Here is a 27,399-nt window from a genome sequence, read left to right on the forward strand (position 1 = left end):
TCTGGTCATATCGAGGACTACCTGTGCCACTCAAAGGGCTGCATCCTTCTCACAACCCCTCCAATCTCTGTCTAAGCCTGGCATGAACGAAACGCTAAAGGACAATTGCTCCATTCTGCTAAGGTTAAAACTAAAAATCATTGCCAGATTTTCCTTCGGGACAGGAGTAATTTTATGACCAGCAGACAAATCAGCCTCCAGCCTTGCTTCTCCTAATCTGTGAACCCTGCAGAGCCCTTCATAATTTACAGGCAACCATAATTCCTGCTCTTTGTAACTCCACAATAGCTTGTTAGTTACTGCCCTCTGTGCAAGCATTTTAAGCGTCTGTTGGCTGGATGCAAATCAGTTTCGTTGGGTCTGCAAACATTTCAGTAGCCATCATAGATAGCTAATGGCTTTCAAAGCTTGGAGCCTTACGGCTGGGAAGGATAAGATGAGGAACAGGCTTGCAAATGCAAACGAGCTCACTAAAAATAGTGCCAGGGGCTCATGTAAATTTCGCACGGCTGACTTGCAAGAATGTGGATAAATCTCTGTAGCTTTCCATAAGAGATAAATCAGGTTTAAGAAAGAAAAGGGTATGGCTGGTTCTTTCCATCACTGTGCGTTTTTAAAAACCGTGTAAGCAAAGAAAATGGCATAGAAAATAATCCTAAATAAACAAAGAATAGAATGGAATGGAACAGAACGGAACAGAACGGAACAGAACGGAACAAAATAGAACAGAATATAGAGCAATAGCAATTGCAAAAACACTGAGACTTATATACTGCTTCACAATGCTTCACAGTCTTCTTTAAGCAGTTTACAGAGTCAGCCTCTTGCCCCCAACAATCTGGGTCCTCATTTTACCCACCTTGGAAGGACGGAAGGCTGAGTCAACCTGGAGCCGGTCAGAATCGAACTGCCTAAGTGCTGGCAGCTGGCAGTCAGCAGAATTAGCCTGCAATACTGCATTCTAACAGTACAGAACAGAACAGAACAGAGTATTCCACAGAATATGGAATGGAAAGGAACAGAAAGGAATGGAAAGGAAAGGAACAGAACAGAAAAGAACAGAATATGGAATAGAAGGGAATGGAAGGAAACGGAAGGGAAAGGAACTGAAGAGAATAAAAGAAAACAGAACGGTATAGAATAGAACAGAATAGAATATGAACAGAACAGAATATAGAATGGAAAGGAACAGAACAGAACAGAAAGGAAATGAATGGAACAGAACAGAAAAGAAAAGAACAGAATGGAATATAGAATAGAATGGAAAGGAAGGGAAGGGAAAGGAAAGGAACTGAACAGAACAAAACAGAACAGAACAATATAGAACAGAATATAGTGTGTAGAGAACAGAATAGAATATGAACAAAACAGAACATGGAATGGAAAGGAACAGAACAGAATGGAAAGGAAAGGAAAGGAATGGAACAAAATAGAATATGGAATAGAGTGGAACAGAATGGAATGGAAGGGAAGGGAAAGGAAAGGAACTGATCAGAACAATATAGAACAGAATATAGTGTGTAGAGAACAGAACAGAACAGAAGGATAATTTGGCTTTAGGAAAGAAATCTCCTTCCTTTCATGAGATGATTAAATCCATGCCTAACACCCAAGATATGGAGTAGAACCCACACTGTCAGCAATAAGCCCAGTCTTTTAAAATTGTCTACTGCATTTGGGAATTATAAGCCAATGAATATAGGCAACAGGACATTTTCGCCCCGGGCCCTTTCAAGAGTTGAAAAGCACCAAAACCACGCTTCGGAAACGTGGTGCAAAAAAACCAAGTCACTTCCGCCTCTGCGATGGAAATCCGAAATTTCAAACCAAGAGGTGGGAGAGCCAGAAGCCAAGCAAGAAATCTCTCTACCTCTCTGGACAAAGTCCTCAAAATAATAAAAAAAGGAAGCTTTCATAGTTGTCCCTGCTTAGCGGCAATGCCAACGACGGAAGTCAAGCCCCATTCCAGGTCCCTTGAAAATGACTCCCCATAATAGGGCAGCTTTGGTCGCCCTGCCGTCAAGGAGCTGCCAATTTTAGATTCAGCAGCTTCCCTCTGAAACGTGTAAGAGCCTCCGGGGTCAACCGAGCAGAGATCTGGAATGCTACAAAGGTCACCTTTGCCAGAGCTGAACCTCTAACCAAGCCCGTAAGTCAAAGCTGCAGTTGGTCGGGTCCTTCTCGTTTCCATCCCTTCATCTATATATTTTAATGACAGCTCCCCGGGAGCAGGAAAATTCTTCCCTGGCTTAAAACAAGCAGGCTGCATACCAAAATGTGCTGCTGTATCCCAGTTATAACAACACTGCTGTCAAGAAAGGCAGCTGTTCTGACCACAGTCTGATCACCGCTGGAGTGGACCTAAGGGGTGACATGATAGCCATGTTCCAATATACGAGGGGGGCTGTCACAAAGAAGAGGGGGTCAAGTTGTGCTCCAAAGTACAAGAAGGCAGGACAAGGAACAACGGATGGAAGCTAATCAAGGAGAGAAGCGACCCAGGACTAAGGAGGAATTTCCTGGCAGTCAGAACAGTTAATCAATGGAACAACTTGCCTCCAGAAATTTGGAAGTTTTTAAGAAGAGACTGGACAAAAGCAATAGCAATAGCCCTCAGATTTATATATCGCTTCACAGTGCTTTTACAGGCCTCTCTAAGCGGTTTTACAGAGTCAGCCTCTTGCTCCACAACCATCTGGGTCCTCGTTTTACCAACATCGGAAGGATGGAAGGCTGAGTCAATCTTGAGCCGGTCAGGATTGAACTCCTGGCTGTGGGCAGAGTCAGCATGCAATGCTGCATTCTAATCATTGTGCACCATGGATGGATGGATGGATGGATGAATGGAAGGGAAGGGAAGGGAAGGGAAGGGAAGGGAAGGGAAGGGAAGAAGGAAGGAAGGAAGGAAGGAAGGAAGGAAGGAAGGAAGGAAGGAAGGAAGGAAGGAAGGAAGGAAGGAAGGAAGGAAGGGCAATAATACTTAGACTTATATGCCGCTCCACTCTTGCCCCCAACAATCTGGCTCCTCATTTTACTGACTTTGAAAGGAGGGAAGGCTGAGTCAATCTTGAGCCAGTCAGGATCAAACTGCTAACAGTGGGCAGTGAGGTAGCCCTGCAGTACTGCATTCCAACCACTGCGCCACTGTTTATCTAAAATAGTACAGGGTCTCCTGCTTTGAGCCTGCTAGTTGGACTAGAAGACCTCCAAGGTCCCTTCCAAACTGTCTTATCCTGTAAAAGAAACCGTGCCTGATTTCAATCCTGAAGAGAACAAAAAACGAACTTCACCCTTGCCCTCTTAACAGACGGATGCTTTCAAGCCGAGAGGCAACCTTAGATAAGGCAGGACATGAATAAAGAGACGAGACTCAACCGACATGAACAAGACTTCCAACTCTTGGACCGTTGGCCCTCTGGGGTAGTCCAGGAAGCATCACTGGGAGCACAGGTAGTCCTTGCCTTATGGCCATTCATTTACTGACCATGTGAAGTTACAAGGGCACTGAAAAAAGTGACTCGGTTGTTTGCAGTATCCTGGTAACGGGATCAAAATTCGGATGCTTGGCAGCTGGTTCATGTTTATGACAGTTCCCATATTCCGGGGTCACACGGTCACTTTTTGTGACCAGCAATGGGGAAAACAGATTCAGTTAAGAACCGTGCCACTAACTTAACAACTGCAGGGATTCAACTTAGCAACTCTTGCAAGAAAGATTGTAAAATGGGGCAAAGCTCATTTAACAAACATCTCACTTAGCAATGTACATTTTGGCCTCTATTGTCATCCTAAACTCGAAGGCGACCTGTACTGGAATTAAAAGCCAACTGTCAGGATTCCAGCAGTTACTCCCATTTAAATCATGAGCCAAACTTCCAAAACTTCAAGAGGATTTATTGGGAGTTAACATGTCCGGCACTGTCTGGGTATAGCCGACTCTGAGACACATCATTCATTGTGACCCTTGACCCCGGTTTTCCCCCACCCCCTCCGGGTGTATCATAATTCATATTCTCCAATGGGACACATCCATAGTCAAGAGTCATCAATCAGGCTCTCCAGTTAGAATTTTGGACGGCAGAAACTTCAGTCACCTAGTTACTATCTTTGAAAACATTTCTGGAATGCACTTTTGGTTTGCAAGCTGCCCATTGCTTCCCCTTCCCTTCCTGTTGGCAACTCTAAAAAGGCCATAGAAATATTTTATGAGTTGACACCAACAAATCCTTAGGACTTGGAGAGCGGGGGGAAAAAAGAACTTTTGAAAAAGAATTATCATTATCAGATGTAGAGCACTCCAGAGATTCTTCAAGTGGGCTGATTTGCTGCAGACGAGCACTTTGAAGAGCTCCCAAAATAAATGCAGGTATTAGGTAATGTGCTTGCAACAAGCTCCCCCATGGAGGGAAATGCCGCAAGATGTGCATCAGTCAAACTGAGGGAGGTCAAAGACCGAAATTCAATAATGCCTCTTTCTTAGTCAAACTCTTCTCTTCCGATCGGGATTGACCATCGTCTGACCATGCTTGTTCTGTTCTACTGAAAACCAAACATTTCCTTATTGTGCACCCATGGAAGTTCCTGGCCAGAATTAATTGGAGTAAAGGAGAAATTTGGGATGTAATTTTGTTTGTATCCCTCCTTTATTAGCAACCCAAGGCAGTAAACATATTCAATGCACCTTCCTCTTCCTATTTTCCCCACAACAGCAACCCTGTAAGGCAGCTTTGTAGCTTGGAGAGAGCCGGTGGCGAGGAGAGGGGGAAGAGGAACCAGGCTGGGGTTGGAGACCTCTGCTGTATGGTACGCTGGGCTGACAAAAACTGCCCCAAAATCATCCAGCTGGCTTTCATGCCTAAAGCGGAACTAGAACTCATTGTCTCCTGGTGATTGGCCCAAAGTTACCCAGCTGGCTTTCATGCCTAAGGTGGGACTAGACCTCATGGCCTCCAGGTTTCTAGCCTGGTGCCTTAACCACTAGACCAGTGGTGGGATTCAAAAAATTTTACTACTGGTTCTGTGGGCATGCTGTGGCTTGGTGGGTGTGGCTTGGTGGGCGTGGCAGGGGAAGGATACTGCAAAATCCCCCTTCCCTCCCCACCTCGCTAACCTGCTTTCCAGCTCCGTTCTCCTGTGCAGGGCAACCAAAGAAGACCCAGCCGATCAACTGGGACCCAATGGGGGGCAGAGAAGAGATGGGGTTGGCGGGACCAGTCAGTGGTGATATTTGCCGGTTCTCCGAACTGCTCAGAATTTCTGCTACCGGTTCGCCAGAACTGGTCAGAACTGGCTGAATACCCACCTCTGCAGGGGTGGGATCCAACCGGTGTTACTATTGGTTCAGTGAGAACCGTTTCATGATAGCTGCTTACTGTTTCTACGCTACTCCACTTTAAAAAAAAAAAAAAAGCAATGTTCATACACCTTTGGGCACAACCAAACCAGGGCTGGGATTCAACCAGGGTTACTACTGGTTCGGTGACTACGTTTTGCGCACACATGTAAAAAAACCCACCAGCTGTGCCCCCCGGAGAGCTGAAAAGCGCTGTGCGCAGGTGCGCAGTGTTTGAAAAGCCTTTTTTCCCCTGCTTTTTCAACCTCAGCTATGCCGCACAAAGCGGCTGAGGTTGAAAAAGCAGGAAATTAAGGTCAGGTAAGAGGCCAGGCGGGCAGGTGGGCCAAACAGCAGCAAACACCAGTTTGGTGTCTGCTGCTCTTCAGAGCTACCGGTTCTATAGAACCAGGCAGAACCACCCTTGAACCGAACAATATCCTCAAAGAATCTTTCCAATGGTAGGTGTTTATTAAAATAAATGACATATTAAAATAAAATCAAGCAAAGCAAAAAAGGAAAGATGGGAAAATAGCCTTCTTGAAAGATCACCTTGCTCCAATTAGTTAGCTTCCTACTGAGATCAGCATCTTCACTTTGTTTGGGGCAGTGTAAGAAACTGGCCGCAGCAGGTGACGCCGGAAAGAAGCATTTCTTTTTTCCTGGGCAAAATCTGCCTCTCCCCAAAAAAAACCCGCTGATGTTTGTTTCTTTTGCAAGATCGCTCATATTAGAAACAAGCGACTTTAAAGGAGAATATTTGCAGCTCGGTGTTGAAATGAGAGGTCTTTGGTGCCCTCTGAGCTTGCTTTGTTTAAAGGACTTTTAAAAGAACATGAGCTGGATCCAGGTTGCATGGACATCCCATATATCCACCTGGAAATCAAATTGCCCCCCAAAAAGTTCCACTTGGAATTTAGTACATATAAAGATTCCCCTCGCACATACATGCTAGTCATTTCCAGCTCAAGGGCGCGGTGCTCATCTCTGTGACAAAGCTGAAGAGTCAGCGCTGTCCGAAGATGTCTCCGTGGTCATGTGGCCAGCATGACTAAATGCTGAAGGTGCATGGAACACTGTTACCTTCCCACCAAAGAGGTGCATTTTTTTTTTGCATGCCTTCAAACTGCTTGGCAGAAGCTGCGACAAGGAACGGGAGCTCACTCCGTCATGCGGTGCTAGGGATTCGAACCACCGAACTGCCGACCTTTCTGACCGACAAGCTCAGTGTCTTAGCCACTGAGCCACCGCATCCCTCAGTACATATACAGTTCACATTATTTTATACAACTCAAGGTGGCATGCATGATGCACCCTCCTCTCTTCCCCTCAAAACTATGGCGGGTGTGGTCTGGATTCCCAGGAGGGAAGGGCTACAATCTGGTGGAACAAGAGACAGAGAAGTTTAGATACTTTTGATGGTTGGAAGAGGGTCAGGTTAGCTCCTCCCTAGAAGGTCTCAGAATGTATCTTTAATGATGCAAGCCACTTGCTTTAGTTGGGCAAGATTCTGTCTATTGGTGAAGAACAACAAAGAACATTGTTTAGAAGTAGCAATAGCAACAGCGCTTAGACTGATATACTGCTTTACAGTAGAACAACTTGCCTCCAGAAGTTATAAATGCTCCAACCTTGGAAGTTTTTAAGAGATTGGACAACCATTTGTCTGAAGTGGTAGAGGGGTTCCTGCCTGAGCTTGGGGGTGGATTAGAACAGGAGTCCCCAACTCCCAGATAGTGGATGGGCACTGGTCCGCCACATGCCAACATCAGGTCTGCGCAAACTAAGTCTCATCCTGTTCTGAGCCACGCCCTTTTCCAACAAATCAAACGCAATCCAAAAAGGAACAGAAACCTTGCAATGCTTTTACAAAACAATTAGCTGTGATAAACACAAACCTTGCCGAACTGTGCAAGACTTGCCAAAAAGATAATAGACAAGAAATAATTTGCAAAATAAGAACCTTCAAATCAAAACTCAGGATACCGGAATGTCCACGAGGCTGGAGTTTCAAAACGTCTTTGCCTTCTGCAAAGAACGTTCGCTTCACAGCTGGCTCTTATCTTCTTGAAGGAGGGGGCATTACCTTGCAGTCTTACTCCCTAGTCGCCCGTGCTGTTGTAACTGCTCTTTCTCCGAGCAATCCTGCGCTCATGCGCACTAGAAGATGCCAAGATCCATTCCAACTCTGTTGCTCTGTTCTGCTCTGCTTTGCCAACAACACTGAAGTGGCTTGCCATGATGTCTGATTATCATTATTTTTAACTTCCTGGTCAGGCCAACAGTGCTGAGGAATTCTGGTAGCCTCCTGCCCTAAACTGCAGCATTTAAATAAGTATTTTAGCTCTTCAGGAATACTCAGAGTTATGTAGATTATGAATCAACTTCAACGTTTGAATGCATTCCAGGACGTTGCCACAATCAATCAAATCTGCGTCTTTAGACTATTACACCATCTTTTAAAAAACAATGGAATAGATTAGTTAAAACCTGCATCTTTCCCTTTCATTTTTTTTTTTTAAATCCTGGGGAAATATATCTCTTTGGCATTTTCCTCCTTGAATTTAGTCATTCTTGAAATTACAAGTTTTTATTTTTAACCAAAAATGCGGCTCTTCTAAAACTCTTAAAAATGAATCCCTGACATGCCAGCCACTGGAAGAAGTCTATAAACTCGATAAAACTTGCTTTTAATTAAGTCGGTCCATGAGGTAGAGAGAATCAATTTCCAATGGATCCAGTCCGAGGCTACTGAAAAGGATAACACTGGATCATTCATTTTCACAGCCAATATCGTTCTGGGTTTGCAAAAAAAATAAACAAACAACCAACTGTCAGGATGTCATCCAGGAGAAATATGCACCTTTACAATTTTGCATAAGGAAGCACATCTTCACTGGCGTTTTTAATTTCAGACTGGTTATCACGAACTTCAAATCCATAACTAATCTGCTTGCAATTATTGTAATTGCCTTTCATTTCTCTAAATATGACAAATGTCAAACTCTCATCCTTATTCTGAAATAGTCTGAAGATTTGACATCTCGTACTTAGGTTAAAAACATTTCCCATTGATAAATATTTACAAATCAAGGTGACATTCCCTTAAGCTCTTATTTTCAACTGGAGAAGTGGAATCAAGGTGAAACGCATTTTGAAGTTTGTTGTTGTGCGTGAGGATGTTTTTGTTACCAGATTCTGTGGGTATCAAGGAGGACTTTCACACGACCTAGTTTATATCCTGTAGGAAGTATGCATCATACAAATATTCTCACTGCACCAATATTTGTAGCTCACAGTTGAACGGCAGGGTCCTTGGTGCTCTCTGAGCTTGGTTGTTTTCTTCTGATGTTTCATGACATCATCAGTGTTAGACGAGAGTGGGGTTTGTAGAGTGGGGAGGAGGAGAAGGACAATGACTATGGGTTGTTTTCTTGCAGACGTTTCACTACCCAACTGGGCAACATCATCAGTGCTAGAAGCGATTGGGGTTTCATTTCTATTGCTCTCTATTCTCACTATTGTTTGCTGGGATCATACAAGATGAGGAAGACAGAGACAGACCATTCAGCTAACCAACGGAGTGCAGTGGTGATGGAGAAATAAAATTGCTCTACACAGCATGCACGCGTACACACCACACACACACACACACACACACACACCATCCCTTAACACAATGTTAAACACATCCAATTAACGAAGTGTTTTCCAGCTTTCCAAGATGCATCGGTACAAATCCTGGTTATGTTCATTCTAAAGACTGAACATGATAGTTTGCTTGCTCCATTTAGCAATAGTCTTCGCTGCCTGGAATTTGTTGCTGCAAACGACAATAGTCCTACTTATCTAACAGTTATTAAGCCCATCCGCAGCGAACGTTCAGCAAATATTCAATTTAGAGAGCAGGAGGGAAATCAATTAATATCAGCTATCGCAGGGAAGGAATGTTGGTTTTGCCCTTCTTTACACCAAATGAATAAACAATCCCTTTGCCTTGCTAATCAACCAAAATGTTGCAAGAGTGAAGATGTTTATTTTCAATCTTCCAGGTTTAACCACGGAAAGCAATGTAGTCCCAGCACTTTATTGAACACCGGAGATGCTGCAGATCATTACCTCCGGCAGACGGGAAAGACATTAATGGCAGGATTGATGAGGTCGATGGGAAGAGCTCCACAGCATGCCAGACTATTTGCACAAGGTATACACAAACAAACAGCCACACTTAATGGAACCCAGCGAAGAGCTTGGTACCGATAGAAGGGAATGTCTGTAACCAAGGTTGAACCGTGCGGTTTTCTGTGCTCTCTGAGCTTGGTTGTTTGCAGATGTTTTGTTAGCCAACTAGGTAACTTCATGCTGGAAGGGAGAGAGGTTTGTAAGGGGGGGGGAGGAAAAGGATATATTTTTGTAATAAAGGAGCAGAGGGAGGAGGAGGAGGAGGAGAAGGAAGAGAAGGAGGAGAAGGAAGGAGAGAAGGAGAAAAGAAAGAAGAGGAGGAAGAAAAGGAGAAAAGGAGGAGGTGAAAAGGGATGTTTTCATTATAAAGGAGCAGAGGAAGGAGGAGGAGGAGGAGAAGGAAGAGAAGGATTAGAAGGAAGGAGAGAAGGAGAAAAGAAAGAAGAGGAGGAAGAAAAGGAGAAGGTGAAAAAGGATGTTTTCATTATAAAGGAGGAGGAGGAGGAGGAAGAAAAGGAGAAGGCAGAAGAGGAGAAAAGAAGGATGAGGAGGCTGAAAAGGAGAAATGGAGGAGGAGGAGGAGGAGAGGAGGAAGAAGAGAAGGAAAAGGATGTTTTCATAATAAAGGAGGAGGAGAAGGAGGTGAAGGAAGAAGAAAAGGAGAAAAGGAGGAGGAAAATGATGTTTTCATAATAAAGGAACAGAAGAAGGTGGCAGGAGGAGAAGGAGGAGGAGGAGGAGGAAGAAGAGAAGGAAGATGAAGAGAAGGCAGAAAAGGAGGAGAAGGAAGAGGAAGATGAGGATGTCTATGGGATTGTTGGGTCTTTCGCTGAGTTTGGTTGTTTGCTTGCAAACCTTCCATTGCCCAACTACTGTATCATTAGTGCTAGAAGGGAATTGGGGGGCGGGGAGGAGGATGACTATGGGGTCCCTGAGCTTGGTTGATTTCTTTCAGACATTTCAGGACCCAACTAGGTAACATCCTCCACAAGTAGGTGCAGTTTGTGAAAGGCAGAGGAGAAGGAGATCTGTAGGGTTCTCGATCCTTTCCAAGCTTGGTTGTTGTTTTCTGGCCAACATGTCATTACTCACCTAGGTAACAACATCAGTGCTTCATATTCACCAACTTCAGGAATAATCTTCATTAAACCTAACCAGATGTATCCCATTCTTTTCCATTTGTCTCACCGCTTCACCGGTCTGTGTGGCACCATGAGTTGTCACCGCAAAATGCGTCACCCCCAAAAACAGGGTGGGGAAACTAGCACGGTAATTTGGAGGAGGAGATGGACTGCCAGCTTTCTGTTTTGGTTTTGACTTGACTTCGAAAATCCCCAAGCAGGAAAAAGAGAAAAAACAACAACAATTAGAGCAGCTTCCCCACTGGAGCTGATCCGTAAGCATTTTTCTCTCTCTCTCTCTCTCCAGAAACGCTGAATGCAGGTGTTGCACTTTTCCTTACAACACCTTTTGTTGAAATGCAAAACAAAAAAATTGCTCAGTTTTCTTGCATTGGAGCAATTAGAGAGGTGGAAGGATTTGCATTCAAAATTAAGTTGCCTTCCCCCCCCCCTTTTTTTTTTTGCAAAAGAAGAGAAAAATGGCAGTCTTTTTTTTTTCAAGCTTCTGGTTTCATCTGCTCTTTCTTTACATTGAGGACATACAGGTAGTCCTGGACTTCCAACAGTCTGTTGGGTGACCAAAGTGACAACGGCACTGAAAAAAATGACTTAATAGGACCCGTTTTTCACACTCACAACCGTTGCAGCATCCTGCTGGTCACGTGATCAAAATTCAGATGCTGGCACGTATTTATGATGGAATTCAAGGAGGAGTTTGGACTTAACCCACTTGTGGCTACATAGAGATTCTAGGCTCAGGCCTCTTTTCACTCCACCCGCAAGTTCTGCCACTCCTTCTCCTGCAGCAGAAATCTCCAAACCTGGCAACTTGAAGACTTGTGGACTTCAATAACCAGAATTCCTCATCCAGCAGGGAAGGAAGGAAGGAGGAATTCTGGGAGCTGAAGTCCACAACTCTTCAAGTTGCCAAGTTTGGAGACCCCTGCCCTACAGATGATCTCTTCCTTGCGAGCCTTCGATTCAATTCCTCGTTTTAATAAAAGCTGTAATGTTGCTTTCGTAAAAAGCCTGGCCAAGGTCCAGCTATAAGCCAAGTTGGGACTTTGCCCTTATAAAGAAAATTCACAAATGCATGTCAAGAGACTCCTCCATCCTATTCCCTTCCTACACTGAAGACCAAGAGTCCAGCCTGGATTAAAAAAGAGAGAGAGACAGAGAATAAATGTATTACTGGCAGCCTCCCAAGCTATATGAGATTTGTGATCTCATTCATTCACCCTGTGCAAAGCTACCAGGGAATCATCGGAGGTGGGTGGAAACGCAATAGCATAATCAGCATGTCAAGAAGCTGGGAAATTAATCTAATTAAACCGCGTAAGAAAAATAGCACTAGGGGGAAGGAGGAAAAAATGAGGAATCGGAGCAAAATACATCAAGTAATTTGCACTCAGGTCAAAGACCTGCCTTTAATTGACACCCGTATTTATCACCCACTGGGAATAGCATTTATCTTGCAAAATTCTACACGGAAAGGTTCAGTTTCTGGTATAAATAATACCGATGAGTTGAAGAATACTGACCTATCCTCTGACTCATCTAATTTGGAAGTAGTTTAAGTTATTGGGAGAATTTGGGGGCTGCTCTCCAAAAGAATGGAGATTTTGCATCCGTGGGGTCCTTGGCTCTCTCTGAACTTAGTGGTTTTCTTGCAGATGTTTCCTTACCAAACTATTTGCTAGCACTGATGGTATTACCTAGTTTGGTAATGAAACGTCTGCAAGAAAACCCCCAAGCTGGGAGAGCATCAAGGTCCCTGCAGTTCAACCCTGAACTACCACTGTTTGGCATCTATGAGAAGAAGCTGTTGAATTAACCGCTGATGCTGGGTGCAAAGGATCAGGGCCATACATGAAGTTGCAATCCAGAAGATTTATTGCTCAAGTTGAATCTGCTCAACCAAAGTTCAGTGCTAAATCAGGGCTAGAAAAGAGTCGACAGAATTGAAGAGGTGCTTAAATGGTTTGTGGAAACGTAACGATTCTAAGTTAATGGCATGTTTAACGCCGCCCACCAGCTCCGCCTGCTACTCTCCTACATCCACGGGGAAAGAGAGAGTAAGCATGCACAGTCCTACAGCTGAAGGGGTGTGAGATAGCTGACATTGCTCAGATGAAGCTAGGAGATACGAAGTTAAAGATTGGAAAGATCTGTGACAAACATGTTCTCGAGAAAGCCGCCCCAGCTGCAACCAGAAAAGCACTGCAGATGTTATTTAAATAGTCGCAGTCCCTTTGAAAATAGTAAAAAAAAAGTCAGGGTTAAGCTTTTGCACCAATTTCACAAGCCTTCCTCCTCCCAACTGTCCCATAGTGTTTGTTAATTCATCCGTCTGAAAATTGCCTACAGCTGGCCAAATCCTTGGTGTGTTTTCATCTGTCCTTCTGAATCTGCAGCATTTCCTATAGTTTTCTAGCAGATTTCCCACTGATTAACCATTCCATGCGTGCTGTATTGATCTCGAGACTGTAGAAATGCACAGTCTAAGTCCAGTTGAACTCAGCTGTAAGTGCCAAAGGAGGAATTTCCTGAATGTGAGAATTATGAAGCAGGCGAGCCACCTCGACCTAGAATCTCTCCATCACTGGAGGTTTTCAAGCCATGATTGGACACCCATTGTGTGGGGTAGGATGAGTGTGGCATATCAGTGTGTGTGTGTGTGTGTGTGTGTGTGTGTGTGTGTATACCGTGTTTCTCCAACAGTATGCTCCCCCCATAGGAAGACCCAGCATGGTTTCTAGGCATAAAATGAAATTAAGCCCCTCCCCCAAATTTAGGCCTAGTTTAAAACATGCAAAATTGGGGGGGGGGGAGGCGGGGGGGGGACTTGCCATTAGGAGTGTCCCGCGGGCAGCTAAGTCTCACCATCAGCCGCTCCTAACGCCATGGTGGAGCATGGAGGGCTCCCTTAACCCTCCCTTACCAGGGTCAGCAGGCGGGCGGCGTCGGCGTGGATGTCCGGCAGTGTTTCAGCCGCTTCTCAGGCCTCCGTAGCTTCCATGGTTCCCACCGGTGCTGGCACCCCTCTCGCCAATGCTGTCTCCAACAATAGCATCTGAGTGGCTCCCACTTTTCCCCTGTCCCCGTAACAACCGGGAAAAAAAACATTTTGAGGTATCTGGGAGCGCCGCGCACTGCATTTTGATTTAATCTCGAGTGGCTGGGTGGGCGTGAGAAGTGCTGAGCGAGCATCTCTGCTGCTGCTACCCTTGGTGCTCCGGCCTCGGGCTCTGCAAGTCCCGATGTGCAGCCCGTTCCTGCATTCCAAGCGTCCAGGCTGAGCTGCAGCTTTCTGTCTCTCGCCAGTGCTGTCTCCAACAACAGTGGCAGCAGCAGCGGGAACCGTGGAAGTTACAGAGGTGGCTCCCCCATCTGAGAAGCGGCTGAAATGCTTCCACGGTTCCTGCCGCTGCTGTTGTTGGAGGCGGCGCTGGCGAGAGAGGGACAGCTGCATTAAACCAAAATGCAGCGCGCGGCGCTCCCAGGTACCTCAAAATGGTTTTTTTTCTGTTGTTACGGGGATGGGGGGAAAGCGGGAGTGACTCAAACGCTGTTGTTGGAGATGGCGCTGGTGCATGGGGGGGGGATTAATTCACCCCCGAAAAGATGTCCTAGCCGTTTTTTCGGGGCTCAAAAAAGAATAAGGCCCGGCCTTATTTTGTGAGAAACACAGTATATCACGTCATTATAGTTGTGCTTTTAAAGTTGTAGCAACATTTCGGCAGAATCTCATCTGCCATCATCAGGCTTCTGTATTGTGTTCGTCTTTGAGTCAGACTTTCACAGCCGTTTCAGTTTTAACTTTGGGGCTAGCCTACTGCTGTGCCAGAATGGTTTTTTCTTCATCCTGATTGGTTGGGAGTCTTGGTCTGTGTTTATTGGTCTTGGAGTTTGCTGCGTTCTGCTTAATTGGTGTTTCTAATATCTTCTGTCTGTTTTGTGGCTTTTTTTGTCTTGATTGGCTGGCAACATTGTGTTTGCTGTATTGGAGGCTTTTAGTGCAGCTTGGCTCCGAGTAAATGGACGGCTATCATTTGTTAGGAAGCTAGGTTTCATCTGGGTGCCTGATTGGGGTGTGTTTGAGCTGGAGGTATCGGTGGGGGGTCTGTTTGTCCCCAGGTGTTTGCCTGGCTTGTGGTGTGGAGATTTTTTTGTTTGTGAGTGCAGGCTTCCAAATAATTGACATTCTGGTGGAGTCATCTCTTCTATTCATGTTTTCAGGTCTTTTTTCAATCTCTATGGCTTCTCTAATAATTCTGCAGCTGGGGTTTTCTATAGTGGCTAGGGTTTGGGTGTCATTGAAGTTGATGCTATGACCTGTGGCTTTCATGTGTTTGACTAGTGAGGAAGTGTGTTCCAGCTTTTTTACTGCCTGCCCCTAGGATCTTCCTCTGAATGCCCAGCCGGACGGTGCCCTTCCCCAGTTTCCTCCACAGCCACTGGAGCCATACTCCCACTCCCTGTCACCTCTCGGCCTCCCCCACGGAATCAGATTCCAACAGGGGCATGACAGCGGTCACGTGAGCCTCCTTTTGCGACCTTCCGACAAGCAAAGTCAAAGGGGAATCCAGATTCACTGAACCACCATGCCACTAACTTAACCACGGCCGAATTCGCGTAACGACAGTGGCAAGAAAACCCACAAAACCGGGCAGAGCTCAGTTCAGGAATGTTTCACTCAGCAACAGAAGTTTTGGGTGTCAACTGCAGTCATAAGTTGAGGCCTCCCTGTATCCTTAGATCAAGTAGGACAGACGCTGTTGTCGTGCCTTTAATTGAGTTGGTTTGATCATTAGAAGAACGAAATGCACCGATTCTGGGCATGATTAGCTTTCCGTTAGTGGGCAGCCTGGGTGGCCTATTTAGAAGAAGTGCAAGAACGAAAGAACGGGGGAGAGGACGAAAAGAGTAATCAAAGCCCTTGCCATCCTCTTTGCCAGGCAGGATTATCTTTCTGCAATATTTCCATAAATCCCCATTGTTCTAAACACCCCGGCCAACAATGCCAAGCCTTAATCCTGTGTGTCACTGGGAAATTCACAGCTCAACGATTCCCATTTCAGCCTCGGCCAAAAGTCTTAAGACTTGGACGAAGCCAAACGTTTTTCTTCTATGGGAAATGGTACCCATAGCTAATCAATTTCAAATGATCAAGGGAGGTTACTGGGGCCTGAATGAGAAAGAAATGAAATGAAAAATAAAAAAACAACAACATTCAGATCATAATCTAATCTAATCAAGGGCCAGAGTGCCAGGAAATAATTATCCGTCGACATCTACACAAAAGTCAGAAGAAGAGGAAGAAAGAGGAGAGGCTAAAGATTAAATTCCACAATGAAGGAAATTATTAGGGGATGGTGTTTGGCTCAAATCAATGCAGATTTAGTTGTTGGAAATGTTGGCAGGTACCCTGATGGGAAATGAGTCAACTCTGGCCAGACTTTCAAAAAAGGACTGATCTCCATCCATCGGCCTTGTCAGCACTAGAATATTTGATGCTCTGTGACCTTGGTTGCTTTCTTGTAAACATTTCATGACCAAACTAAATAACATCATTGGTGTTAGAAGGGAGTGAGTGTTTGACAGGGCAAACCACTTGTATATAAACAGAAAGCAAACCCTTTAGCACTGATTAGGTTATCTAGCTCTGTGAAGAAATGTCTGCAAGGAAGCCATGAAGCTCAGAGAGCTCCAAGGACGCCCATTGTCCTCCTCTTCCTCCTTCTCCTCTTCCTCCTTCTCTTCACCTACCTCTCTCCCTTCTAGCACTGTTGGGTCATGAAATATCTGTAAGAAAACAGCTCAGAAAGCACCAAGGACCCCATAGTCACCTCTTCTTCTTCCTCCTCTTCTACTTTGCAAACTTATCTCCCTTCTGGCACTAATGTTACCTAGTTGGGTAGTGAAACATCTGCAAGGAAACCAACAACTCAGAAAGCACCAAGGAGTGCACAGTTCCACCCAGCTACAAACCTCTCTCCTTTCCTGCACTGATGATGTTACCTAGTTGGGTAATGAAACATCTGCAAGAAAACCACCAAACTCAGAGAGCACCAAGGACCCCACAGTTCAATCTTGAGCTACAAAGATTCTCTTCTATAAATTTTAATGGCATTAGACCAACACTGAGACCTCAGAGCAATAGGTAAAAATGCCCTAATCTTCTGGTGGGATTCAGCCAGTTTGCTCCAGTACACGAGAACCAGTTGTTAACTTTCTGAGCAGTTTGGTGAACTGGTTGTTGGAAGAAATCATTAGGGCAGACAACCAGTTGTTAAATTATTTGAATCCCATCACTGCCCTAAACTAAAACAAAGATGTCGGCAATTGCTGAAGCTCACACAATCTGTTAAGACACACAACACCACTAGCTTGGAAGTTACTCTTGGGTCAACAACACACTAACTATGGCTAAAGGCAGACCAATCTTGGTTTAGGCTTAGATGTTCCTGGAGTTGAGATTCCTGTAGTCCTTGCAGCATGACAGCTTTCTTGGCTAATGGGATGCGACAGTGGGTTGACTGCAACAATTCTTCCTTTCAACAAATTCCCTTTTTGTTATTTGCAGTTGATGGTCTCCAGGCGAGGTGAGCCATCAAACTGTCTAACCTCAGAGGCTGCTTTATGACAAATCAAGGGATCTGTTCTTGCCTGCTCAAGAAACCAAAAAGCTTCCACCCTTTCAAGATGAAATATTTCCCAGATTGTTGTTTTGTTTTTGGAGCTATCAGGAAGTGAACTTGAGACCTTCTACATGTAAAGAAGTTGCTCTGGCAGTTTTATCTTTGTCCTTACAACTCCCAAGCAAGTTGCGTGCTATAAAGCAAAGGGGGGGCACAGACAGACAGATTGATATGGATGGAGGGGGGGCAGACAGACATGGATGGATAGATAGATAGATAGATAATAGACAGTCAGATAGATAGATAGATAGATAGATAGATAGATAGATAGATAGATAGATAATAGACAGGCGAGAGAGAGAGAGAGAGAGAGAGAGAGAGAGATAATAGACAGACAGAGAGAGAGAGAGAGAGATGTAGATGAGAGTAGATAGACAGATGGATGTAAATGAAAAAAAATGATGATAGACAGACAGACAGATGTAGATGAGAAAGAGAGTAGATGATAGATACAGATGAGAGAAAGAGTAGGAAATAGACAGATGTAGATCAGACAGTAGATAGACAGATAGAGACAGGCGGATAGATGTAGATGAGAAAGAGAGTAGATGATAGATAGATATAGATGAGAGTAAAAGAGGAGACAGAGATAGATAGCTAGATAGCTAGATAGCTAGATAGATGCAAACAAACTAGGTTGACAGGACAAACAGATTAGGTGGGATGGATGAATGGAAAGAAAAAGAGAGGGAAGGAGGGGGAGAGAGAGAGAGACTTTTTGTTGATCTGTATCTAATGTAGAACAGTCACAAAAACGACATATGACACCGATCACATCAAAGCTAGCCAGGTGTGCCTCCTAGATGGAACATCTCAGGTCCATGACGTATGACCTGTACGGATTTCATTAAACCCTTATCTTGGGTTTTGGGCCAATCCTCGAAACAAAAATGGAAAGAGCTGACCATTGTGTCCCTGCCAAGAAGACCTCAACAAGACATGTGTCCTCAGCTCGGGGAGTTTATCATTCCCAATCAACCCTGGCAGACAAGTAGCGTCCACAAGCTGTCTGTTCATGGAACTATCGCCTTAATCGCGAATGGGCTCCCTCTCACATTTTTTTGTAAGGGGTAGGGTTGGAAATCGTATCACTCCTGAGCAGGAAAGGATATGTCTCAGGGTTTCAGTCAAGGGTGGTCTGCTGCGAGTTCGCAGGGGGTCGGGAGAGCCCCTAGCTAAGATTTTGGGCAGTTTGGAGAACCCCAATAATCCCACTCCTGGCTGGCCCCACCCACCCTGCCCCTCCCCTCCCAGGAGTCCCCACGTGGCCCATTTTGGATGCAGGTAAGTTCAGGGTGTGTGTGGGGGCAGAGGGAGGGTGAAAAACGGCCCTCCCAGAAGTTCGGGAAGGCCAGAAATGGGCCCGTTTCCAGCTTCCAGAGAGCCTCCGGAGTCTGGGAAGGCTGTTTTCGCCCTCCCAGAGGCTCGGGGAAAGCCTCCTGAGTCCGGGGAGGGCAAAAACACCCCCTCCCCCCACCGTGGTGCAGGAGGCTGACTAGGCCACACCCACCATGGCCACGCCCACCCAGCAACCGAGCAGAGAACCCCTTGCTGAAATTTTTGAAGAAGCCCACCCTGGTTTCCATGACCACAGTAACCAGAATCTGGTTACTTTTGGGGGGAAACCTACGCTGGAGTACACACTGCTCCTGCTTGTAAAGCCTCCAACAGCTGCAACCAGTGGGTGAGTTTTACACTTCATCAAGATAACTTTAGCTGGATGGTCATTGGGTTGTTTTTTTGTTTTTTTTTCAGCCTACATTTTCCCTACCATGTTGTGGGCATGAAATGCGGACAGCGGCTTGGGAACAGCTGTGGAAGAAGACCTGAAGCCAAGTCCCTTGGACATGCCTTTTAGTCCTTGACTTATGCCTACAAGGGGGACCAGAATATCCATTGCTAAAAAGGATGGTTTTTAAAGTGAGTTGTATTTATACGCTGGTTACCAGGGGCCTGGATTTTAATCCTGCGAGTTTTTTAATCTTTTTTTTTTAAATCTTGCATAAAATTATATGCACATGAATATGAGAAAATGACATAAAGACACACATATGTCTCTCTGTATGTATGTATGTCTACAGTATATCTATTTACATCTGTCTGTCTATCATCTAATCTCTTATCTCTATCTATCATTTATCTATCTATCATCTTTTTTCATCTATATCTCTCTATCTGTCTATCATCTACTCTCTTATCTACATCTATCTATTATTTATCTAGCATCTTCTCTTTGTCATCTCTATCTATCTCTATCTATCTATCTTCTATCTATCTATCTATCTATCTATCCTCTCTCATCTGTCTGTCTTTATCTGTCTGTCTATCATCACACAAGACATTTCAAAAGAAAGCATGAAACCCACAGATCCAAAACCCAGAAAGATAACAGTAAATCAGTCGTTCAATTTCAATAAGAAAGGAACAAATTCACAAGAGCAGTTGTGTTATGACACCATCTTTCCAGATCCATCAAGCATGCCAGGGAAATGACTCCAAGGAGCTAGTTGCTAATAGGTTCTCATTTGTTCGTTTCACACTGCTTCTCCTTTTGAAGTTCTTTGGTGGGACAACAATGGCTTTAATGTCCGAGCACAGAACATCTTTCCCGGCTGGAATGTTCCCATGCGGCCTTCCGAGAACTGACTTTTATGCAAATGTCAAATTTGTGTCCAGTTGTTCCTCCACACAGAGACTGACCTCTTTGTCTTCTCTGGAGAACAGGAGGACACCAAGATCAGAGGACAACACATCTAACATGGCTTGCCAAAGGGGGTGTGTTTCAACTGCTCCAGATCCTTAAGGAGCAATCATCAACAGGGGCCATCAGTTCACTGGCCATCAACGGGCACATAGAGATCAACATGTTTATGTCTTCTTCACATCTTCAAATTACAAAGTGTCTCTCAATTTGCTGTTTTCAGTGGAAATTAGGGAAAATACTAGGGGCTGGCGGGGGTGGGTGGGAAATCCTCCCATCCAAAAATAAATTTTACACATTTTATTTGCCTCTAGGCACTTCTCCGACAGATTCCTGAGTTTTCCTTCTGTGTAACAGCCACATTTATTTCTCACTTGTAGACCACTACATCATTCATATGTAATCTTTATTTTATCCCTTTATTCCTTTAGCAGGGTTTAGGACTGCTTATCTCCCACGAAGACTCTAGTTCACAACTCTCCATAAAACTTACTCTACAATCCAGGCACGATGACCAGCTCAACCTCCATCTTAAGTTAGTGCTTGGGGAGAAGGAGAAAAAGGAGAAGGGATAATCTGGACTTCAGGTGGTGTAGAAAAAGGGCAGGCAAAGTTTGAGGAGAGGCAGAATTAAGCAAGTCATCAGCCTAGAATTGCTACATCCCACAAATGGTCTAAGTTCAGCTCCTCTTGTATTCTGTTGACCCTTATCTGGTGCCAATTTAATGTTGGCTAGGTGATGGTTATAAGCTTAGGCAATAAATCTTCTGAACAGCAATTTATGAAATTAATGTCAGGTGCAAAAAATCAGAACCACACAGTTCAGAAGCTTTGTTGCTTAGGCTGTACACAAGAATCTAGTGAACTGAAGTTCAACATGAAATTGGCACCAGATATTAGTTTAAGGCAGTGGTCCCCAAGCACCGGGCCCCGGACCGGTATCGGGCCGTGGATCATTTTGTACCAGGCCTCCTATTTTGCTTGGCCGCCGCCATCTTGTTTCGATGGCACTTGAGAAAGTGCTTCCGAGTGAGCTTGTCGGTCGTCGGTTGGAAAGTGGCGTTTGGGTGCTGAAGGAATCCTCGCACCTTAGTTTCGTCGAAGGAGGGGGAGGTGGCTTTGAATGAAGAGCCGTCCTGATGGCGGTGGAGTCTCGCGTTACTCAGGAGGAGATTAAGAAAGAGCCCGAAAAGCCCATCGACCGCGAGAAGGTACAAAGGAGGAGTTGAAGGTGGCGGGGAGAAGCAGGGGACGGCTGGCTGGCTGGCTGGCCGGTCGCTCGTCTCGCCTTGCCTTGGTCATGCGTGCTGATGCCGGTACCGGTCCGTGGATTGTACTGGTCCGTGGTACAAAAAAGGTTGGGGACCACTGGTTTAAGGGAATTCAAGAGGGGGGTTGAACTTAAGACCCTTTGTGGCAACATAATGACTCTAGGCTGATGGCTTGTTTAACTCCACCTCCCAGCTCTGCTTGCTCTTCTCTTACAGGTGGCAGGCTATTCTAAAGGACTACCGAGAAGGCACACCTCTGGCCTCTGTAGTCCTATCAGGTGCAACATTTAAAGGAGGGGGCCTGGAGCCTGCCCACCCACCCTAACTAACCTAGGAAGGTGGGCAGACGCCTTCAGGGCAACCAAGTAGGGCTTTAAAAGTAATAACCAGCACCTTGAATTGCGCCTGGACGTAATCTTTTGACCATTTTTTTCCAAAGAAAGCTGGGGTTTCTTCCAAATAGTACATTTTAGAGTTTCCCCCACCCACTACACGGCCCTGATGCAGTGCCACTAGGACACTGACCCTAATTAGAAGTTTCCACCTTTAAGAAGACTGCCAAACAGTCCTTGAAGCAGCCAACTTCGGGGAGACTCAAGCAATCCATTTGCAAAGTCATTTGGAGAAGTGTTCAATAAAATAACATAGTAATAACAACATAAAATTGTCGAGGATGCAAAAGGATCATAAAAATAATTACCCAGTTATGGGTTGAGATTAAAGTACTTTAAATAGTATCACGAGCTGCCCTTAACACGAGGGAAATGTCTACATATAAACAGTTATTACTTTTTTTTAATAAACAACATCTTTGATCATTCAATCTAACCTAGATGGACTATGGTTATCTTCCATTGCATTGGAAGCCAGTTTTTTCTTGGAACAAATGACCAAGAGTAGAATCATAGCACACATCTTTAACAACGGAGGTTCATGCTAGGCCATGGTTGTTTCAGCCGTGATTTGTGGAATAAACCATGCTTTTGCTTGCATGTGATTGTCCACATTATGCTCATCCCCAAAGCATGGATTACAAGCCACAAGAGCTGGATTCACACAACACACCAAACCCCAAAATAAGAAAATCAAATTAGAATGCCATAGGGAGCTAGCATCCTATTTCAAGAAGAGGAGAGAGACACGTTTTACTGACTGGAAGATAATATTTTTAACTCAGGGTTGACATGAGGGGTCCTTTGGTGCTTTCTGACCTTGGTGGTTTTCTTGCAGATGTTTCATGACCCAACTAGGTAATATTATCAATCCTGAAAATGAAAAGGAGGGGGTTTGTGAGGAGGAGGAGGAAGAGGAAGAGGAGGAGGATTGGGGGATCTTTGGTGCCCTCTAAGCTTGGCTATTTTCTTATAGACCTTTCATGACCCAACTAGGTAATATTATCAATCCTGAAAATGAAGAGGAGGAGGAGGAGGAGGAGGAGGAGGAGGAGGAGGAGGAGGAGGAGGAGGAGGAGGAGGAGGAGGAGGATTGGGGGATCTTTGGTGCCCTCTAAGCTTGGTTATTTTCTTATAGACATTTCATGACCCAACTAGGTAACATCACTGAAGGTTGTCATGCCATCTGTCAGAAATGGTATATGGTGTCCTGCTTTGGTGGGGGGTTGGGCTAGATGACCTACAAGGTCCCTTCAAACTCTGTTATTCTGAATCTGAATCTATTGTCAATGCTGAAATGGAATGGGCTTTGAGAGGAGGAGGAGGAGGAGGAGGAGGAGGAGGAGGAGGAGGAGGAGGAGAAGAAGAAGAAGAAGAAGAAGAAGAAGAAGAAGAAGAAGAAGAAGAAGAAGAAGAAGAAGAAGAAGAAGAAGAAGAAGAAGAAGAAGAAGAAGAAGAAGAAGAATAGTAGTAGTAGTAGTAATAACAGGCAAGTGAAGCCATCTGGATTTGCATCAAACTAGCAGTTTTCCGCATCTACATCAGGAGGAGGAGGAAGAGGAGGAGGAGGACTACTGAGGGATCCTTGGTGCTCTCATTTTCTTGCAGACGTTTCATTACCCAACTCAGTAATATAAAGTTCTAGCAATGAAATGTCTGCAAGAAAACAACTAAACTCAGCAAGCACCAAAGTCCTCACAGAACACATTTTACCTTTACACGTTTTACCTAAGTTTCTGCATGATGAACAGGGTACCTTTGGCTACAAATGTGACGTACACTACAGATAGCTTCTGCCTGTAACAAGTTAAGCAGCGTGGGAATCTCAGTTAAATGCTGGGAGGGCTCCAGGGCGAAAGGGTTAATAGTCAGGGGGGGGGACATCTAATGGCGGCTGCATCTGTTCAAGAAACAGCAGCAGTCAAAGAAGTAGAATAAAAAGGTTGTTTCACTTGAGTTGGGAGGGTGATGCAATTTGGACTCTGGGTGATTCAGTCTCGCAAATTACCAAATGGAATTAAGAGGAAAAAGGGCTCGGCAGTTCCCGAATGAATTGAGAGCGTGGAAAAGCCGACCTTCCACTGACCTCATTCAGCTGGAGAATCCACCCTGACCCAACGGAACAAAAGGGCTCCAGAGAGTGTCTTAAAAGACCTACGTGTTGATGGTCCATAAAAGAGGAGGTCATTTAAGGGCAAAAACAGGGCAGTGGGGTTCAAAGCCACGTGGACACCCAGCAGTCTATATTTGCAGAGCCGCGCCCGACTTCATCCCTTTCAGAAGAGAAAGAATCGCACTGGAAGGCAGAAGCGTGTTTCAAGCATATTTGGGTCGCCACAAAAAGATGTTGAGACTCTAGAACTTCAAACCCGAGGTCCATGGGGCCATCCCAGAGGAGGTATTCAGCCGGTTCTGACCGGTTCTCAAGAACTGGCAGCGGAAATGTTGAGTTGTTTGGAGAACCGGCCAATCCCGCCTCTGACTGGCCCCGCCAACCCCATCTCTTCTCTGCCTCCCATTGAGTCCCAGCTGATTGGCTGGCTCTTCTTTGGTTGCCCTGCACAGGAGAACGGAGCTGAAAAGCAGGTTAGTGGGGTGAGGAAGAATGGAGATTTTGCAGCAACCTTCCCCGGGAGTGGGGAGGGAATGGAGATTTTACAATATCCTTCCCTGCCACGCCCACCAAGCCATGCCCACCAAGCCACTCCCACAGAACCGGTAGTAAAAAAATTTGAATCCCACCCCTGGGCCATCCTGGAAAATGTAAGGGGCTGGCTGGCGTCACTTTGTCCCAATCTATCCAGTGTGGAGAGGAAACATGTCAGCAGTTTGGGGAATGGTGTCGAGTTGGCCATGTCCATACAGTCAGCCACGTCTCCCAGCCCCCTCCCCCGAGGTCAACCAAAGCCCTGATGCAACCCTCAATGAAATTGAGTTTGACACCCCTGCTCTAGGAAGAGTGCAGAGAAGAGCAACGAAGAGGAGCAAGGGACTGGAGCAGAGATGATGTTCAGACGGTTCTGACAGGTTCTGGAGAACCAGTAGTGGAAATTTGGAAATTTGAAGTTAGGAGGATCAGCAAATCCCACCTCTGACCGGCCCCACCCCATGTCTTCTCTGCCTCCCACTGAGCCCCAGCTGATCGGCTGAGTCTCCTTTGGTTGCCCTGCCCAGGAGAACGGAGCTGGAAAGCAGGTTAGTGGGGTGGGGAGGGAATGGGGATTTTGCAGTATATCCTTCCCCTGCCACACCCACCAAGCCATGCCTACCAAGCTAAGCCCACAGAAATTTGAATCCCACCACTGGACTGGAGGCTAGGAATTGGATATGTCACTAGGCTAACGAAGAGAAGGACTAGTGGTGACATGATAGAAGTGTTCCAATATTTGAGGTGCTGCCACAAAGAAGAGGGAGTCAACCAAAGCACCTGAAGGCAGGACAAGAAGCAACAGGTGGAAACTAATCAAGGAGAGAAGCAACTTAGAACTAAGGAGGAATTTCCTGACTGTGAGAAGAATTAACCAGTGGAACAACTTGCCTCCAGAAGTTGTAAATGCTCCAACACTGAAAGTTTTAAAGAAAAGACTGGAGAGGGTGTCCTACTTGGACCGGGAGTTGGACTAGAAGACCTCCAAAGTCCCTTCTAACTCTGTTATTCTTTCTACATGTATCCATCCCATCAAGCCCAAAGAAAACCCAGAATGATCCTGCTTGAGAAGGAGGGTTGGACTAGAAGACCTCCCAGGTCCCTTCCAAGCCTATTCCAAGAACGTGGCCAGATGCTTCCCCATCTATTCATTTATTAATCCCTTCCTTTCTTCCCTTCCCGCCCTCCCAGGCACCCTAATATGTTGCCATTTAGAGACAATGTTGCCCATTTCTTCCTCTGTTGGATTAGAAAGTGATTTCGCAGACTCATAAAATGCATCACCAGAAAAGTATATTATCACCTGTTTGGGTGGTAATCATCTGTTTGGTGATCCTCTCTGCTGGAGACTGCAAAGAGCGCTTGTAACTTTTCCAAATGTTCCCTGGTTTTTCTTTTTCACTATCACACAAGATTCCTAAAGCAACTTCGAGAAACTAAAGGGGATGCGGCAAGGAAGAGGGGAGGTCAACCTAATTCTCCAAGAGCAAGAAGCCATGGATGGAAACACATCACGGAGAGAAACAACCTAGAAGGAAGGAGGAATTCCCTGACGGTGAGAAAAATTAATCAGTGGACCAGCTTGCCTCAAGAAGTTACGGGTACTCCAACACTGGAGGTTTTGAAGAAGAGATTAGACAACCATTTGTTTGAAATAGGTTCCTCCTGCTACAAGACCTCCAAGGTTCCTCTTCCAACTCGGTTATTCTGTTAATCTCCTAAACTAAAGAAATAGTTGGGCATCGCAAATGCCAAATCAAGGAGAATTCCTGTCCAGAATCCATGTTATGTATCTAGAAGGAGAGCCGGTCAAAATCTTAACCCTGATTCAATCAGATGCTGTGTTTTTCTGACCCAGAACACGGAGTCATCACCTAGAACTTCAACAAGTAGGCCAGACAAAGCAAAAATCAATCCGATAGCCAACAGCAACAACTACTTCCTCGAAAGGGATAAAAATGAAATGAAACACAGCTCAAGAAAAGCCATTTTCATCTCTTTGAATCAATGCAGGGATGTGCGTATTTTTTAAAAATGGAAACATTCAATAAACAGAGGATATTTACATCAGTTTGGGTTTCTTTTTCTGGGTATTTGACCCTTCACTCTTGGTATGTTGGCTCATTTCTTTCTTTATTGAACCATTTATATGGCTGACTGCCTCATATGGATGTGGCTGGCAGTTAAAACAGAACAGAGATAGTCCTCAACTTACGACTAGAATTGGTCGACTGATGACCAGAACTGGAATCAGAACTTCGTCCCAAAGGTGTTTTTTCAAGAGGCAACTGGACTTTGTTTTTTTCTCTGAAGATGTTTCGCTTCTCATCCAAGGAGCTTCTTCAGCTCTGACTGAATGGTGTGGAATGGAAGGATTTATACTCCATGCAGACAGGTGGTCATTTGCATCCTTTTAGAGGGTCCTTGAGGCCACTTGGAGGTTTGTATCCTCACGGTCACCCATGTAGTGCAAACGGGTGTGGAGCCTTCTCGGAACCGCTGAAAGGACTGTGTGGTAGACTGTAGATAGACGATGTCACATCCCTGCTCCTCTGTTGAATTGCTGTTCAATTTTGACATAGATGGCCTCTTGGACCCCTCTTTCAAACCAGCGGTCTTCTCTGTCCAAAATGTGGACTTTGCTGTCTTCAACAGTCCCAAGAAGGCTCTACAGAGTAGATAAACCTCCAAGGTAGGTCGTAATTCATATTCTCCAATGGGACACATCCATAGCCAAGAATCATCAATCATGCTCTCCAGTTAGATTTTTACACGGCAGAAAACTTCAGTCACCTAGCTACTATCTCTGAAAACATTTATGGAATGCACTTTCGGTTTGCAAGCTGCCCATTGCTCCCCCCTCCCTTTCTGTTGGCAACCCTAAAAAGGCCATAGTAGTATTTTATGAGTTGACACCGTGATTCACTTAGCAAGTGTTGCCAGAAAGGTCGTAAAATGGGGCAAAGGTCACTTTACAACTGTCTCACTTAGCAACAGAAATTCTGGGCTCAACTGTGGTCATAGGTCAAGGACTACTTATAACTACCTGGCT

General features: G+C 45.1%; 1 protein-coding gene across 12 annotated transcripts in view; it reads right to left on the minus strand.

Annotated features, from left to right (window-relative positions):
- ARVCF (ARVCF delta catenin family member) overlaps positions 1-27,399 on the minus strand; it is a 241,802-nt gene that overhangs the window by 108,985 nt on the left and 105,418 nt on the right. The gene's annotated exons all lie outside the window — the stretch shown is intronic.

This window comes from Pseudonaja textilis, chromosome 15 (assembly GCF_049901715.1).
Source record: "Pseudonaja textilis isolate UNSWEBS1 chromosome 15, rPseTex1.2, whole genome shotgun sequence".
Lineage (NCBI taxonomy): Eukaryota > Metazoa > Chordata > Lepidosauria > Squamata > Elapidae > Pseudonaja > Pseudonaja textilis.